At 42.1% G+C, this 18,972-nt stretch overlaps 1 protein-coding gene across 3 annotated transcripts in view; it reads left to right on the top strand.

Moving 5' to 3' along the window:
* Nucleotides 1-1,862: 1,862 nt before the first annotated feature.
* Nucleotides 1,863-18,972, top strand: part of INPP4B (inositol polyphosphate-4-phosphatase type II B) — a gene marked incomplete at its 5' end in the record, with an annotated part of 285,439 nt that continues 268,329 nt past the window's right edge. The window contains one exon of one of the 3 annotated variants that reach the window (XM_079989479.1): nt 1,863-2,408. Of the gene's footprint in view, nt 2,409-3,397; nt 3,550-18,972 lie in introns of those variants that run through there. The other 2 variants (XM_079989481.1, XM_079989482.1) reach the window with 2 other exon arrangements.

The raw sequence follows: 18,972 nt of genomic DNA, 5'->3' as shown, positions 1-18,972 counted from the left end.
GCTTTTCTTAGCACAGAGATTGAGAACTGAGATAAGCTAAATTTCTCAGGCTATTTTTGAAGGCAGGAGAGCAGGACTGAACCTAACAATTCTGCAGTCATAAACCTATTAAAGGCACAAGGCTTCTGTCCATTAAAAAAGCTTACTAAATTGGAGCTGGCCATTAAGGGCCCAACAGTCCCTATTGTTTTACAAAATGCAGCTGCAGAGATGCAAAACATAAGCCAAACATCAGCACACAATTTTCTTTTAGCACTTTCCTCTCATGTTGTTTGCCTGCTAAAAATGGCCATGTGTCTTCTGAGATGAATTTGCTGTCATGCTTTGGACCTCAAACTTAAATGAAGCAAATGGCAGGCCAAAATTGAGTACTCTCACCAACATCCCTTGGCAGTACAAGGGGTAGTGCATATGTACAACCTTTGAGATACCACCAGGGGGAGACAGAGAATCATTTGGACCTCCCATATTTCCCTGTTCTGCTCTCTACCCATTAATGTCACCTGCCAATATTCTCCACTCAAGCGCTCAACACACACTTTACTAACAGAAGGAATGAGAGTGGGTTCAGACTGATATGGGAACATCTGCATCTGCAGCATTGCTGAAAATGTAGCATTTCTGTAGGTGTGGACTTGTTCAGGCCCTTGATTTTCCTGAAGACTGAGAGCTCCTCCAGGCTACCTGTTCACTCAGCATTTATCCTGATCTGCTTTCGCAAAGTTTACCCAGTGGTTCGATTGTGTCTGATCCATATTGAGCATTCATTTTGATTTGTTTACTGGGCAGTAATATGACGTTGAACATTCATTATACTCCCTGTTAGTCATTAATTCACCCAACGTTTTTCAATGTTTTCCCTGCAAAATATAGACAGTCTGGAAGCACTCCTAGTGAGGCATCACCCCTTATGCAATTACACAAGAGGAGAGCGTGGGGGTGCACTCCTTGGCCCCGCTTGTGGCATCACTGTCACCACTCCCACAGGTCTCCATGTGTTGGCGGCTGTAGAAGGCAGCATGCCTCTGAATGCCAGTTGTTGGACTCAGGTCCTGATTTCAAGCTTCTCACAGACATCTGGTTGGTCACCACAAGGACAGCTGGACTAGATGGGCCACTGGTCTCATCTATCAGGTCAAATCTTGCCTTCTTGCGAAATTCTGCCAAGGAGAGCTTACTTGACATGTGCAGGATTACATTATGATTTTAAACCCTGGAAGATCAGCCTTCAAAATCCTGCAGGAGCCTACATGGGTGGAACAAGATCCTGCTGCAGAGGTAAATCCTCCAACATGGATGGGGGGGGGGGGACAACAGCCAAGATGGGGAGGATGGTGGACCCCTGCTCTCTCCCCTCATGTGATGTTAACTGTGTGTAGGGAAACACTTGAAGACATCTTGGGAGATCTGATATAAGAGTAGACCGTAAGCATAATGGAAAAATAAAATGCATGTTTGCAATTTACTCAACACTTTGAAAATTATGGGGTTTTCTAACAATCTTTTATCTCATTCATCCTTCAGATGAGACCAGTGAGTAAAGTTGCCAATATTTTCTCTGGCAGGCATCTTCAAACATGGCTACGTGCCAGATAATTGTCAAAAACCTTGGCAGCTCATTTATTATTCTTTTCAAACGTGCTGCCAGCCTACTTCCTGAGATAGGACGCTAGTTGAGAGGGGAGGAGGGAAAACCACCTGAAAACGCAGCCTTTTGAGTTCCCAGTAGAGGGCACTCTCTCTTTCTCACCCTCTGGTTCTCCAGGGAACTCACAGCAAGAAGCGAGCGCCCCCTAGACTCCGGGAGGCGCACGGCAAGTCACAGCTGCTTGCTGCCCGCCTCTCGCCCGGGTCACCTCTGAGCTCAGCGTTGCGGTGCCAGAGAGCGCGAGAGGGAAAGCAGCGGAGCATCGCGCGCCGGCCTCCCGTCTCTTGCGGCGCGTGCGCCCTTGGGCACAGGCCGTCGCTCCTGGGGTTGGCCTCCTGCAGAGCTCGGGAGCCTCCGTCGAGCTGCGGTGACATTGGAGGAAGGAGGCAAAAAAAGAGGAGGCGGAGACTCGGCTGGCGGGAGGCGGCGCTACCGAAGGGAAGGAACGCGCGCGCCTCGCTTTGCGCCTCTGGCTTGTGCGAGCAGCTGCAGCGAAGCAGCCCCCTCGACTCGGCGCGGAGGCTCTGAGGCGCGCTGGCGGTGGCCGTCCGGCTGGCTGGCTGGCAGGAGAGCGCGGAAGCCCGCTGAGTCTCGCCCCCGCTGCTTTCCCTTGCAGCTCCTCTCTCCCGCTTGGCCAGGGCTTGGCGAGGAGCTGCGGACTATAAATAGCAGAGGCTACGGAGTCCTTGCGTGCCACAGACTGGAGACGGACGCAGGCGGGCAGGCGGGCGAGCGGCGCCTTGGCGGGGAGGCAGCGCAGGTAAAAACAAACTCAGACCTGTCCCTCTCTTTCGCCGGGGCGGTTTCCTGAGGGAGAGAGGGCGCCTTGGGCAAGCGCGGGTGGGCGACTGCTGCGGCCGCCGCCGCCGCCGCCGGGGGGCTAGTCTGAGGCGAAAGTCGCCTCCGTTTTCCCACCCCGCTTCTCGAGCCCCTTTCAAGTTTCTTCCTGTTGCAGTTTCGCCGGGAGGCGGGCGGGAAACACAAGTCCGAAGAGGCGGGCGTTGCAGGCCGGGAAGGTACGGGGGCAGGTGCGAGACCCCGAAGCAGGCGAGCGAGGGCGAAAGGAGCAGGTGTCGAGAGTCGCGGGGCTGGCAGTGGCTCCGTTGCCTGGCGCGCGCGAGGAGGAGAGAGGCGCTCCGGGGCTGCTGCTGCTGCTGCTGCGACTGGGACCCTCGAGACGGGCTTTGCCTTACCTGCCCTTTCCGCGAGAACCGTGTTTGGAGTTGTTTTCTCCTCCTCTGCGAGGCGGGAGAACTATTTTAAAAAAGGCGGTGATGGGGATGGTGGTTGGGGGCGCACAGAAAGACCCTTCTCGTCCTCCTGGTCTTTCTGCTGCGTGCATTTTTCTCTCCCTTATTGAGGAGAGAGATGTCTGTCGCTGGGTACCAAGCGAGGCGTCTGCCCGGAAAGATGAGGCGGGATTGCAGTGAATGAGGGTTGCAGGCAGGCAGACTGGCTGGCTGCTGCTGCTGCTGCTGCTGCAGCGATAGAGACCCTGTTAGTTTAAAGGAAGGTAGAGGATGATCGCCGTTTTGGTTGTCGCCTTGCCATCAAGAACGCAGGATCTTCCTTCCTGGCGGCGGCGGCTGATCCTTGGAGATGCATTGGAAACGTGGCATTCCGGGTGGTTTGGGCACCGAAGAGAGAAAGAGCTCGCTCTCAAAGGAAGTGCGGATGCTACCATGAACACACACACACACACACACACACACACACACACTGTGTTAAGGAGATTTAAAAGAACTTCTCAGCATTAGGAGAAGTGGGCGTTAGGAGGAACACCGAGCTCGTTGCCGTTCCTGCTGGGGAATCTCTTAGTTGCGAGGAGGAGAGCAGTTCCGAAATCCGTGGTACAGGGTTTTTGCTGGCCCACACTTATCGGAAATCTGGAGCAAATTTAAGTAAGGGGGAGGGAGAAGAGCGTGGCTTTCTAGAACAAATATTGGTCAGAAAAGTTAGAGGAGGCACTTTGTGTGTGTGTGTGTGTGTGTGTGTGTGTGTGTGTAAAGAGAGAGAGAGAGAGGCTCCTCGTCTTCTTTTAATTAGGCTCAAATGAAAGTGCGTTCATCAGACTCCTTAAAATGCAAATGAAGCTCAGATGTATTGGCTAGAGTATACTCTAAATATTAGAGAATTTTGAGGGTTGGTTTTTTTGTTTTGTTTTTTGAGAAAAGCTATTAAGTGCAGTGCCATCTGGCACATCCCTCTGAATTCTTCTCTCTTTGGAAAGCGTTCACACTTGTTAATGATACAGCTAAATATGTACACTGAGGTTTAATTGAACCTAGAATGCTTCATGGGGTGTTGAATTTTGCACTGGTTAATGGACTTGGTGTTCATTGTATTTAAATACGATGATTTTGTTCTGAAAGTTCTTGTGCTGAAATATTGACTTAATAGCCTGCAGTGTTTTTGTGGTTGTATATATTCCTCTCCTCTGAGCTAAAAGGCTGTCTCCTTTGGAGAGGTGGTGGGAGATACCCAACCATACTGGCTCAGCTGTTCTACAATCTAGATGATAATCACCTGGAGGTAACAGAGACTCTCTTTTTTAAAAACGGCACCAATTGTTAGTGGGGTTTAATTTTCAGGAAAACACACACACAAACACACGGCTCTGTTAAATATTAAGGCAATACCTATGTTTGATCAGCAACACTGCATTGGCCTCCTTTTTTTTTACTTAGGATGTTATATAACTGGTTTCTTATATATATTCATTTGTCAACATGGAATGGCCCAAATTAGTACAACTAGATGCATACAAAAATGTGCAGGATTGGAGCCAATGTCATCTTGCATTGAATTCAAGGGGGGATTACTCACAGTGCATCAAATTAAGCATGCATGGAAGTCTTTATAGGATTTGGGGGCTTTAAATTATTGATGTGCTTCTGGGTTTGCTTCTGGAATCTAAGGAAGCACATGTGATTTATGCACAGGACTCCTGCTCCATGGTTAGTCATTATCGGGATGCAAGAGTTCCACTTGTGCTGTACCCCTGTGGGTAGATGTTGCAATGCCTAAGAGAAAGGAAAGCAAGGTTTCTTAGTTCTGGCCATATGGTTTGGGTAGATATATTGACAAAATTTTGCTCTTTAGCACACTTCCACTACTGCAGCATAAACTAGAAGCAGGCAACTTGGTAGGTGCAGAGGTTCACAGTAGTAATGATGATGTACACGTATTCAAAATGTGGATCATTTTAAAATGTTACTTAAATTTTTATTTTTTTAAAAAGCAGTGTTACACTTGCTAGGGTGCTACACTTGAAGAAGGATATAGACGAATCAGAATTAGTTGAAATGGGCAGTAAAGATGGCCAATGATATGGAAAGCTAGCCCTGTGATGAATACTGAGGAGGGCTTAGGCTATGTGCACATTAGCAGCTTAAAATGCAACGATGCCATTTCTCCCACTGCGTTTCAAGTTTCGTTTGCATGTTGCTGTACACACCAGAGAGGTGGCAGGGATGACCTCACCTGATGCACATTACCTGTCTAGTTACCCTGCACTTGCAGCCTCCTATTAATGAGGCTCTCATCTGTGGGTGTGCAATGGCTGTCTCAAATGTGCATACCTTGGCTTGACTGCAAAGTGAACGTGGTTTACATTTTCCAAACCTGATGGGAGTTGGTTCAAGCGGGGGGAAAGCACCAAGCAACAGTATTCCTCAGGAAACTGCAGGATAGACGGGAGTTGTGGCTAACGCAAGCAGTGGGAGTGCTTTGGAATAAAAGGCAATGTGTACACTGCCAAAGGTTGGTTTTCTGATGTCCCAAAGGGCAGGACTACATCACATGGGCTTAAGTTAGAGGAGTTAGATTTTGGCTGAACATTAGGAAAGGTTTCTTGAGGGTAAGAGCAGTTTGGCAATGGAACCACTTCTTTTTCATTGTAAGTCACTTTGAGTTGCCTTGAGCAAGAAAATGCCACCACCAGATTTAATAATAATAACCACTTATCTAGAGGTGTGTTGGACTCTCCTCTGCTGGAGGTCTACAAGTAGAGTCAGGGCAGCTGTCTGTTGCAGATGCTGTAGTTCTTGATTTCCTATATTGAGCAGGGTTTGTGTGTACACAAAGCTCTCCTTAAATTTTATGATTGTGAAGTTTTTCATTGATTTTACTTCAGTGTAATTTGTGTTCTGTAACTATTGATATTAAGAGGTGTGTTTAAACTTTCATTACTTTATTTTTTTAAAAGCACCTGCATTTCTCCATTTGAGACTACATCCAGGGGTGGCTCCAAATGAAGCAAACTTTTCATGCAGAATATCATTCTAAATAACCACCTTGGGGTTTTTTCTTGAGAAAAGGGTGTTGCATTTAAATGAAAGTGGATACATACAGTTCTATACAGTTATTGGCTGCACTGAAGGAACTGAGCCTTGTGAGACAATGGACTGAAGATATTTCTACTTGGGGTAATAAAGGATACTTGTACCTTGGATTCTGAATGCCCTGGAACTTGGTCGTTTTGGCTCCCGAATGCTGCAAACCCAGAAGTGATTGTTCGGGTTTGTGAACGTTCTTTTGGAACCCGAACATCTGATGGGGCTTCTGTGGCTTCTGATTGGCTGCAGGAACTTCCTGCAGCCGATCAGAAGCTGCAATTTGGTTTTCCCTAGGATTAAACACCTGATCTTAATAGACATAAAAGAGAGAGGAGGCTTTTCCCTACCCGACTTAAAACTACTACGAGGCAGCCTGTTTCACCTGGCTAAAAGATTGGTGCACGTTGCAGGATCCAGACCTCCTGGACCTGGAAGGTTTTGACAACCGTTGGGGATGGCACGCCTACCTGATATACCAACCATATAATAAGAAAATCACTCTTTGCTGTATGGGAAAAATATAAAGACCTGATGGAGCCTAAAGTCCCGTGGTGGACTTCTCCAATAGAAGCCGTAGCAGTAAAACGGAAAAATACTCAGGAAAGCTGGCCAACATATAAAACACTTCTAAAAAATGAAGATAACCAAATAAAATTTTAAAACTTTGAGGAAATAAGAGAACACATCTCAGACACATCCAATACCATCAGTTATTTGAAAAATTTAAATCTGACAAACAAAAGGGGTTCACAACAGAAATTTCCCGATTCGAATCTGATCTTGTAAATTCTAAAAGAAAAACTCTTTTCAAAACTTATCAACTCCTCCTTCACTGGACAGTCAAGGAGGAGGAGGTAACAGTGGCAATGGTGAGGTGGTCCCAGGATTTTGGCCATTCAATAACTATGGCCCAATGGGAAAATTTATGGAAGATCAATTGGAAATTCACAAATTGTTACACGATTAGAGAGAACTTTCAAAAAATGCAACATCGTTGGTATCTAACACCATGGAAACTTTCAAAAATGTATAAAAATGTGTCAAGTAATTGTTGGAGATGCGGTGAATCAGGAACATTCTACCATATGTGGTGGATATGTAGGAAAATACAGGTATTCTGGGAGAGTATCCATATAGAACTGCAAGAAATGCTAAAGATCTCTTTCAATAAAAAACCAGAGGCCTACCTCCTGGGAATAACAGATTTGGATATTCCACAAAAGAGGAAGGGTATCTTTTTATATGCTATGGCGGCAGCAAGAGTTTTGATCGCAGCAAAATGGAAGAGTAATGAAATCCCCTCTATACAAGATTGGATCCAAAAGATGACAGAATATGCCAAATTAGATGGTTTATCAGAAAAAATAAAGAATAAATCAAAACAGGAATTTGTTTCAAAATGGGAGGTTTTCAAATATTATCTGAAAAATAAATATAGTAGTTTAAATTCTGTTGCAACATTCGAGGAACTTCAGTAATAATTGCAAGGTATATATAAGAAATTAGATTTATTGAGAATAAGTTTAATTATGATAAAAGTGTGTATTGGCAAAAAGTAATATGAATTTGAAATATGGAATAGATGGGAGGTTGGTCTTTAGTGTTAAGACCAATAGATGTTTTATTGTTTGCTAAGAAAAGTATGTGTCTATGGTTATTTTTGTAATTTGTGTGTAATTTGATATTTGTGTTTTTTTTCCCTTTTTGTTTTTGTTTTTTTATATAAATTTTTATTAAAGGTTTTCTTAAACAAAAAAACAAAACAGAAAAAGAAACAGAAATACAATTAACATCTTGTAGTAACCATATTTTCTTCACTTTTTGGACTTCCTCACATCTCTCGCTCCTGCATTTCAAAATTATACAGTTTTGATCAGCAGTTTATCACCTTGTTTCCATTCTTATTCTATAGATTACCAATATTATGTCCCTAACTTTGAATACTTTTAGCTAAGTCTTAATTACCAAATTTAAGTATAATAATTATTCAAAATTTATTTTTCTCTTTAGGTTCACTTATTCTCCTATTCTTTTCAACTAACTTATTGGAGCCATATTATTTTCAATCTCGCATCCTTCTTAGCACTCATGTAATTTACAATGTTTTTGTAAATAGTCCTTAAATTTCTTCCAATCCTCTTCCACTGCTTCCTCTCCCAGGTCTCGGAATCTGCCAGTCATTTCTGCTAGTTCCATATAGTCCATCAGTTGCATCTGCCATTCTTCCAGCGTGGGCAAATCTTGAGTTTTCCAATATTTGGCGACAAGTATCCTTGCTGCTGTTGTAGCATACATGAAAAATGTTCGGTCCTTCTTTAACACCCTCTGGCCAACAATGCCCAAAAGGAAGGCCTCTGGTTTCTTAGGGAAGGTATACTTAAATACCTTTTTCAGCTCATTATATATCATTTCCCAGAAAGCCTTAACCCTAGGGCAAGTCCACCAGAGGTGAAAGAACGTTCCTTCACTTTCCTTACATTTCCAACACTTATTATCAGGCAGATGGTATATCTTTGCAAGCTTGACTGGGGTCATGTACCACCTATATATCATTTTCATAATATTTTCTTTCAAGGCATTGCATGCCGTAAATTTCATACCGGTAAATTTCATACCGGTAAATTTCATACCCCTTTTTGTTGTATAAATAAAAAACTTAAAATTTGTAAATATTAAAAGAAGCTGCGATTTGGTTTTCAAATGTTTTGGAAGTCTTCTGGAATGGATTACGGATTCCATTTGACTTCCAAGGTACGGCTGTACAGCTTAATGCAGGCATAGGCGAACTCGGTCCTTCAGATGTTCTGGGACTACAACTCCCATCATCCCTGACCACTGGTCCTGTTAGCTAGGGATGATGGGAGTTGTAGTCCCAAAACATCTGGAGGACTGAGTTTGCCTATACTGTACCTGGCTTAATTCCTAGCAGGTGTGCTGAGGTTGCAACCTCAACCTTTCACATGCTACTTATACCATGTGTGCGGATGTTATTACTTAATGGTATAAAGCAGTTTCTCTGTCCCATTAGCCATTTATAATACAAACATGTTTATGCTGCGTTTGTGAAAAAATGTCAGAGTTCAATGGATTGTGGAATGCCATGTTCATGAGATTTTTTTTTCTAGGGTGACATTTCCTTGGACTGTTAAGACCTTATTAAATTATCCTTTTGCCATAAAACAAGAGAAAAGGTGCTTTGGGGCTTAATTCAAATTGGGGCACCACCCTGGGTTTTGTTTGTGGCCCCACAGCTTTGTCCTGAAGTGTGGGTTTCTCCCTTTATCCCCAGGCTGATTTTTTTCTCTGATTTCAAATGTGATTAGCATTAAAAGATCTGGAGAAACCAAATTTACATGCAAAGCCTCTTTTCCTCCAGTGAAGCAAACATAACATGCAGATAATTCTGTGTTTTGCTTAAGTGGAATTTTCTTTAAATATAAAACTTCTATTACATTAGTGCTGTAAATATTCAGATACTCCAGCTTTTTGTCATATTCAGAAATGCATATAGTCAGTTTAACCTGTCTCATGTTGGCTTTTGCTCCACAAACCCAGAATATTGGAAGCTTAGGCTAATGCCATAACAGATGTGCCTTGTGATCAACAAATTTTCTTTGATTACAACTTGGCCTCCATGCACCCGCACTTTCCCCCTGTCTTTCAGGCTCAAATCCAGGTGGGGAGGGCAGAGTGCTTGGGACTAGCAAAATATGCCCCCTTGTCCTAGTTCTGCATTGCCTTAGAAGCACTTGACCCTTACTCCATTTCTACAAGGATCCTCCTGTGAGTTGTCCCATGCCTATTTGTTGCTTACATCAGTAGCTGCCAGGATGTGTTAAAGTCTGGAAGATGGGGGGCATCTCTGTTGCATTGGGGGCAAGACTGGTACTGTGGCCAGTGACTTGTGATGTGATGCATGTAGCTCTGCCTCCTACCAGCATTGCAATTGGTGATTGTACCCAGTGCTATTTTTCTAGAAAATGAGGTGCCAGAACTCACCATGAACACCTCCCTTATTCTCTTGGAATGGCAATGACGACCACCTGAGAGGTACCAGAACTGAGTTCCGGCTGAAAAAAAGCCCTAATTGTACCAGTACAGTGGTACCTTGGGTTACATATGCTTCAGGTTACAGACTCCACTAACCCAGAAATAGTACCTTGGGTTAAGAACTTTGCTTCAGGATGAGAACAGAATTCGTTCTCCGGTGGTGCGGCGGCAGCAGGAGGCTCCATTAGCTAAAGTGGTGCTTAAGGTTAAGAACAGTTTCAGGTTAAGAACGAACCTCCGGAACGAATTAAGTACTTAACCCGAGGTACCACTGTAGTACTGTAGCGGGAAGGTAAACGGCGTTCTGTGTGCTGCGCTGGCTCGCCAGATGCAGCTTGTCACGCTGGCCACGTGACCCGGAAGTGTCTGCGGACAGCGCTGGCTCCCGGCCTATAGAGTGAGATGAGCGCACAACCCTAGAGTCTGGCAAGACTGGCCCATACGGGCAGGGGTACCTTTACCTTTACCTTTTACCACTGTAGTGAAAAATTTCAAAGCGAGTTTTGAAAGTAACTCACTTCTTTCATAGATTTTTTTTTTTAAGCCTTCAAGGAAAGGTGTATCTTGGCAGCATGGAGGTGATGAGCATACTGACTTTAAATAGGAATAGGCTGCCTAATTATTTATATTTCAGTGCATTTGTAGGCCAGTGCCTCTTCCCCTGTAAAAAAAAAAAAAGACTCTCTCAGGAATTCACATAGAATATCAAGTTAAAGAAAAATTTAGCTCAAAAATCTTAGCCCATAACCCATGCACAGTTTCTGTTGCAAAGCGGTCTTGGGAGGGTGAAATTTAAAGCAAAGAAGCACTTTCCACATCACTTCATTTCATCTGTGACACCAGACCACTTAGCCCATTTTACCCTCACAAAGCATGTCAAATTCAAAAGCACCCCAGATGCTTTGTAACGTGCCTACTGGTGGAAATCACACCATGAGAATGAACCACTGTTTTCGTATTTATTGAACATAGCTGGTCTCATCCCAGGGGCTTGGGTTTGCTAATGATTATTCCCTATGCCTTCAGTTCCCTGGCCAACAAACAGATAGTTTGAGTGAGGGTGTCACATACCATTTCCAAACAATGTACAATCTCTGGTTTTGGCGTTGAAGGGGTGATGTAGTAGTTAGAATGTTGGACCAGGGCCTAAAAGATTCCTAAGCCAGGAATCTTGCTGGGTTACTTTGGGCTAGTCATAGATCCTCAGCCTAACTTATCTCACAGGATTCTTTTGTAATCTATACATTTCCTGAGCAAGGGTGCATAATAATGGGTTGCTATAGCAATTAACACATCGTTGTTTTGCAATGATATAAATTTATGGTGATGCAAGTTACATGTGCTTTGAGACCAGCATTATATTTGCATATGTACAGGGTGTGTATGTGAAGTGAGAAACTAAAGTTAATTGATTTCTCATTGATGCTCTTGGCATTTGCCGGAACACCAAGTGAAGGTGCTTCCACACTGGGCATTTTTTTTTTTTTGAAACACCATCATTTGCTTGTGTAGGTATTATGGAAAATCCAGATGTTGTTTCTGCCAGGCAGCCTCAGCAGCTGCTCCTGCCTCTTCTTCCTCCATCCATCCTTCCCTTCCTCCCTCCTTCTGCCCCCCAACAAATTATTTAATTAACAAATTTATGCACAACTTAATCAACAAAAACCACCAAATGAGGTACATAAAACAATGTAAAATATTTTTTAAAATACATATAAAATCAAACATTTAAAAACAACTAGAAATCACAAGCATATTTGTTAAAATTACCTATATGGATAGGCTTAACTAAAACTTTTTAGCAGATGCCAAAAATAATTCAGTGGCATTGCAACTTGCACTGGTTCTACATTTGCAATTGCAACATTATGTGGGTGGGGGGTGGGGGGAAATGAATAAATGGAGAGCAGGGAAAGACCACTGTTCCTTGCTCTCCATTCATTTCCCCATGAGCCATGTACCCAATGGGTTTTCCTTGCTTACTGGCCTCTGTAACCTTCCCAGAGCCCAATAAGAAGCCCTCTGCCTCCTTGCAGGGATGGTGGTTCTGGGGGTTCCTGACTTTGCATGATTTTGCCTTTGTGCATGGACCCTTGGAACCAAATCCTTGCATAAGTGGTGGGCGAGCTATACAGAGAAGGTGCTTGCCTAAAATTAATGGGCAAGTAGGTGTTGCTACACTGTGGAGCAAACACCTGTAGCACTTATAAAAGTGTCAGTTCTGTAGATGGAAGCAGTAGAGTGGGCTTTATCATCTAATAGTAACACCTTGAATTGGGCCGAGTAACAAGCTGGCAACCAGTGCAGGGATGTAGCATATCAAAAGAACTTCACTCCAGTCCACTACTGAGCTACAGCAATTTCCAATTTCCAGATGAAGCTGAAGGGAAGCTACCTCATATAGAGTATATTGCAGTAATCCAATCTTGAAGGTACCCGTGCCTAGACCACTGAAGTCAAGCTATTGCACAACACATCACCAACTACACATGTATGATTTGATTGGATGTGCCAAAACTGCAGAGTCAGGATCAGAATGTGCAGCTGGTTAGTCACTGGCCCCTCAAAGGCTTTGGTCTTCCTCTACAATATATGCCAGCAACCTCCAGACTATTTGAAAGAGCTCAGCTGCTTGGCCACTAGAGGAGGCAATGCAGACTCTGAATTGTGTCCTCTTCACCATCCATACTGCCAGAATGTAGACACGGTTATGTGCACTAACCAATGTCCAGTTGCTTTTCTATTATGCATGGTAATGAAATCAGTATCTCTTCTGCAAAAGAGAACCCATGTGATGTTCAGTGCCACTGTATTCTTTGACTGACACAGTGGTAGGAGTAATCCCGGCAAAAAAAGTGATTTATATTTGCATTTATTGCAATGCAAATATTCTTTTTCCTTTTTGATGCAGAGACTTCTGTTTCAGATTCTGGGATCTGTTTTCTCTTTGAAGAGGGAAGGTGTTAATGAGAGCATTTTGTTGTATTCTTTGATTGCAGCCTCTAAGCAGGTGATTCTAAGTATATTTTTTTGTAGCAAAGAAACTGGTGTTCTGTGGCTCAAGTGAACACCAGTTGTCCAGATGGCAGTCTCACCCAACTTCTCACATGTCCCCCCCCCCCGCCCCCAAGAGAAAGAGAAAGAAACTACTTCAAATGTGCAGCCTACACCACTGATGCTTTTCTTGCAGATTCTCTTACAGTGTAGGTGGCAAGTATTTTGGGGGCAATCAGGTTCAGCCAGCTATGAAGATGCTATAGAGGGAAGGAAGTGAAGGAGGGATTAAAGGGAGAAATGGATTTGACCCCTTGAATTGCTCATGTGCTCTACTTCAGTTAGGCTTGCCACTCAATGTAGTTTTCTGAAACCTGTCACAGACACTTGGGAGGAAAATGTCATGAAATGCAGTGTAGTGGCTAAAACACAGAGCTGTAAACTGTGAAGCGACAGATTCAAACTATTTTCCTGCCACGGTTTGGGGAAAAACACACCTGACGGGTGTTAACCTAGTAAAAATCTTCTAGTGAAATGCCAAGACTGGTAAGAAAAACATTCTCTGTGACCACCTAGTGGATCCAGAATTCCCTTTTCAAGTAACAGTGCAGACATACTTGCTTAGACAGCCTTCCAGCCATTTGGTGTTCTATGTTTGTGCTTCCAGGGATTTTTAAAAATTAATTATTAGGTTTATTTAGTTATTTTAAATTACTTGCTTATTTTGCACCTTAATTATTATTATTTTTTGCATAATCCTTTGAACCATAAGGAATGAGTAGAACAGAAACCCAAATACTGTACATAACTTAATAAAATTACTTATGCAACAAACCAACAGTTCTCCATTTTGCTTCTTAATACTTTTGAGTAATGCTTATTAATACTTTGGGCAATATCTGGTGTCAGTCGGATACCAGAAATGGTATTCAAAAGTATTAAGAAACAAGATAAATACATCCTGTAAAAAAAAAAAGTATTTGTTTTGTCTTGCAAGAGCAACTTCAGGAAAGATGCTGTGCTGTTTTTAAAGAAAAGGAATATGGGATGTGGCCTTTAGGTATTCTGGGGCTTCAGTAAGTGCCCAGAGTATTAGTTAATGCTGTAGTATTAGTAATACCATCTTAAGAGTGAAATCGTTAAGGGGTCTTGTAAAATCTCTCCCTGCATTCTGAAAGTTGTGTTGATCTCCTCCTGCTCCCTTTAATTGGATACAACAGGATACTAAGGTTGCAAGAAGGACTGCGTAAAACCAGACAACAGAGTTTCAAATGAAAACAATTTACAAACTATGTATCTGATGTTGTGTTAGATGCTTTCTTTCTTCAAAGTATCTACTGACAGACTGCATGTTGTATAGAGCGGGCTTCATACTTGCTGGACTGCATATATCATGGGCATTTTAACAGAGGTGGACTTTGGAAATCGTTCGTAAGATTTGGCACCCTGAATGAGGCCAAAAGTGGGCATCCCCAAATATTTTCAATTATGAATCTACTCACATATGAATCTACTCAATTTTGCATGCCCCCAGCTAGGTGCTTTGTGCAGGAAACACCCAAGCCAGCCTAAACTCGGTGCTGATTTTAGTTTCCGGCAATTTCCTGTATGAATATTTAGTCTGAATGAAATAAAAAATGGATTATGACTTCATATTATTTATTTAAAATATTTCTTAATGTGATAAGAGTTTTATATGACATCAGTAAATATAACAATCAATAAATAATTTTTCCTTAAGAAATTCCCATTATCCAATTTGCATCGCCTCACAATCAATATTGCATTATCTTGCATTTAATTCATTGTTTTCTCCAAGTTGTAGCAGAAAGAATAGTTGAAACCAAGTGTCAACTTCCCTGTTACGTATGTTATAAGGTGGATGGGAATTTTTTTGGCAAAGCTTGTAATAAAACTGTGCAGCAGATGGCAGTGTGCAATGCTGAGAACCTTATGTAACTGCAAATATACAAGGGTTTCAAGCAGTGCAAGCAAACTTTTGAAAACAAAAATGCTGGTGCAGTCTGTTTTTTCAAAGGCTCAGGTATGCCTGCAGGCCCTATTAATGTAGGGTGTGTATGTGAGCTTGGTAGTGAATCCACTGATAACCTATAGGCTAATATCGAAAGATTTCTTGGTGTAAATGAGAGCCGTGATCACAAAGAACAGATTGTGCAATGGCGCTGCTTAAGGCATTTTATTTTGCACACATTGATTGCAGAGATAGAACGTGGAAACAGGTGGGAGCCAGAGGAGGAGGAGGAAGCGACCTTCGTGGTGTAGGATCTCACAATATTTTGGTGCAGTTCAATAATGATTATAATGGACAGTTTTGTGATGGCTGTATACTATCTTCCAGTGGAGACTGCTCCACAGGATTGACTGGGGCACTGCTTCTCCAGCTGCCTCAGCTTGCCCTCTCATGACTCCTGCATGTCTTCTTTCTTCCAACCAGTCCAGGAGGTGGGACTTCTTCTGCCAGGTTTTGTACAACTCAGAAAGGGATGAGGACAAAACTGAAATTGGTTATCTCTGCCTGTCATTGGCTCTGGTTCCACCTATTGTTGGGCTCCCTGACTTTTGCTCCACCAATCCCCAAACGGGAAGGGAGAAAAAGAGTAAAGGAGGGCAGCTTCTTCCTACTTTCATTTCTCTTTCCTTGCTTTTGTTTGCTACGTTTTTCACTGGGTGTAGAATGGGTTCAGTTTGGGAGACTGAGGCAAACACAGTGCCATGCCCTAGACAGAGTTTGGCAGTTGCAGACCCAGAAAATGAATCTCCTGCCCAGAACATCAGGCTTGGTGACATGACTAATGAGTCGCCTAACGGATATTCTTTTGCACAAAATTGTTGCCGCAATGGCTCATGCATTTAATTTTCCTAAATTAACAAACACTACTATTTTTTTTTTTAAATTAAGGTGACTTTTATCTTGGTGATCTTTCATTAAATATCTAGCAATGCAATCATGCCTGTGATGTCTCAAAATCTGAAAACTGAGTATTTAGTTTTTCAGGCATTTTTCTTTGGGGTGGGGACCTATGCCCAACAACTTTAAAATGAATTTTAGAAGCCACAGTGTTTTATTAGTGATGAAAAATATGGTGCCCTTTTGTTGCTAGTGAATGTAATAATGTTAAAAAATGGGGGTCACCTTGGAAGATTAGATAGCTTTTGCTAAGGTTGATGTAGTTGATGCCACCATAAAGCTAACAAGCCAAAAGGTTTGCCAAACATGTGAAACATTGTATTTAATAATGCAACTAGTTCTGTAGTTGTGATCCTTGGCAGTCTGGTAGTGTTGGATCCTAAGATTCCCTGTAAATGAACACTCTGGTCCCGATTCATAGGCGTGGTGTTGGTTTTGAAGAAAAAATGAACTTCCTCAAAGGAAACATCTCACATTTTTAATTTCTGCAAGCACAAATGGAAGCAGTTATGTTTTTCAAATTGCAATTATTAAAACAAATGTGTTTTTGTATTTACAAAAAAAATTCACATTGCATTAGGAAGCTACAGTAATTCATTATAAATGTTTAATCCAGCATTCGTTCAACTTGCTTAACAGCTCACTAATGAGGTGTCATGAAGCTACTCATGAATATTTATTAAGGTTTATAGAAACAAAAGAACAGATTATTGTACTGTTTTGAAAAGGGAAAAAAAATATGCTTGCTCATTTTTAAATATGATGAAATTACCTTCAACTTAATCAATTTTGGCACATTATGTTAGAGTGACATACTTGGGCATCTTGCCTGAAGCCATGTTCTGGTTTTCTCTCTCTCTACTGTCTTGTTCAGTTAATCAGAACAACATTCTGCAGGTAAAAATAAAATGGAATTTCACTTTAAGTTTACTGTAGTGTAACTCAGTAATATGAAGAGCATTGTTCGACTGTACATTTTGAAACACAAGTATTCAAGTGGCTTTATGTTGAGACTAAGATTTGTACTAGAATTTCTAGGGTTTCATAAATTTTAGGATTCTTTCTGTAATTTTAAGTAATATGTGTATCTCAGTTGTGGCTCAAAGTCAGCTTGAAGTATTTCTAAAGTATTCAAGCAGTAATGCTAAAACAAATTTCCTTCTGTTGTTGAAAAAGGTTTCTGGACTGTCCATGGATGTGGTCTGCAGTTGTTCAGTAAAAGCCAGAATTTTGTCTTATCTTTTATTTTTTTAATGGCAATATGTTATGAATGATTTTGCTGTGCTAAATATTTCAATTGGTCATCTGCTGGGCTTTAGTACTGTTGCAAGACAGACTATAGCAGGTTTCTCAGCAGCAACATTTGCTTCTTCTTCTACATAATATAGCAGCCCTTTTCTTTGCTTCAGCAGCTGAAGAGCAATTTCTGTTCTTTCTTTCCATAACTTCTGAGTAACCAGGAGGGCAGGTAACCCCTTTCTCTTTTTAATGCAGTGAGTACTGCAAGCAGCTGGCTGGTTCAGTCAGTCATTTGCCGAGGCCACTTTTTTGTCTGCTTCTTCAATTTCTTGGGAGGCCTAGGCTTAAAGTCACCTTTTTCATTTTTATCACGAGGGAATCTTCTTTCAGAAGAGGAGGAGCTGCACTGCGCCTGTTAATCATGACTAGAGACACTTTCATCCAGTTTTAAACTGTGTAGAGCTTAGATGGGCTTCTCCTATTTAGCTGGTGGTCTGCTGCCAGTGTGCATTTTTGTATGGCATCCTCTGCTTATTCAGGCAGGGTTTTCCCTCCCCCCAAATATTCGTCTTGAAGTTCTCTCCAGCTGCATAACTTATTTCATAACTTATGACCAAAGAAGCAAACTTGAATACATTTGCACTCATAAAACTATAAATAGGGCTTCTTCTTTCATGCAGGTCCTGCTTTTCAACCTTCACAATAGTCTTTAAAATGTCTATGTATTGAAAATGCATTATTCAGGAGGACAGTGTTCTTTTATTATTAGTTTTTCTAACAGGTTTTTTTCCCCCACCCCCTAAGGGAAGGTTTGGATCAAACGACTTTCAATATAATGCAATCTTGGCATTTACATTCCATATTGATTTGCATCTCTTTGTTTCAGAATTCATTGGCTAAAAGAGGTGGGTATGTATGGAGCCCTCCCAGTCATTGTCCACTCCATAATCTAATACAGTTTATAAATTCCATTTTTAAGAAGAGATGATAAATGTACATAGTGCATTGGGGACTTATGAAAGTATTATACATCACAATTCCCCCCCCCCCAAAGTTCATAACATTTTAAAGTTGCATATAGCTTAATACCCACTTAGGGCATGTAGTTTAGAATATATGCTCCTACCCATTTGCCTTCTCAGTTGCTTACTAATATAGAAGTTCATATTGCCATAGAAGCCCTAGGCAGGCATTCACCCATCATGTGATTCCAGTCACCTGAGGGGAGAGAATGGGGGCATGCTCCTTTTCCATTCCCCTCTGTCATGTCTCCATTGCCATACCACACAGATTTCCACAGGGTAAAGATGTGAAGGGGTGTGCATGTATGCTCGACACATGCAGGGTTAATGAAATGCAGAACCCTGCATGATCAGGCTTCCAGATAATGATAAGGTTAAATATAAATTTATATTAACTGCCTTTCTAAAAGGGCCCCCAAAGCAATATACAACACCCATGAAAATGGATCAGATTACTAAAACAAAGCTCCACTCCACACCCACACCCTTCAGATTATGAGAGGATGAATGTTGAGCATTCACATAGGACTATCACTTGCTCATCATTCTACCTCCAGAGTTCTGGTTTGTGCTTGCCACTCTGGTCCTGTATTTCTGGGCAGGGGGAGCGAGTTAATATAATGGTTAAAAACCATTGAGAGAGACTAATGGAACTTAGAAATTCTAAATTGTGCAGTAGAGAGGCTTGCTGAAATTCAGTCCTCTCCTCTGGATGAGAATAAACAGCATGAAACACAATCAAGCCTAGTAATC

Source organism: Podarcis cretensis, assembly GCF_951804945.1.
Source record: "Podarcis cretensis genome assembly, chromosome: 9".
Lineage (NCBI taxonomy): Eukaryota > Metazoa > Chordata > Lepidosauria > Squamata > Lacertidae > Podarcis > Podarcis cretensis.
This window is presented reverse-complemented; position numbering and strand designations above follow the sequence as displayed.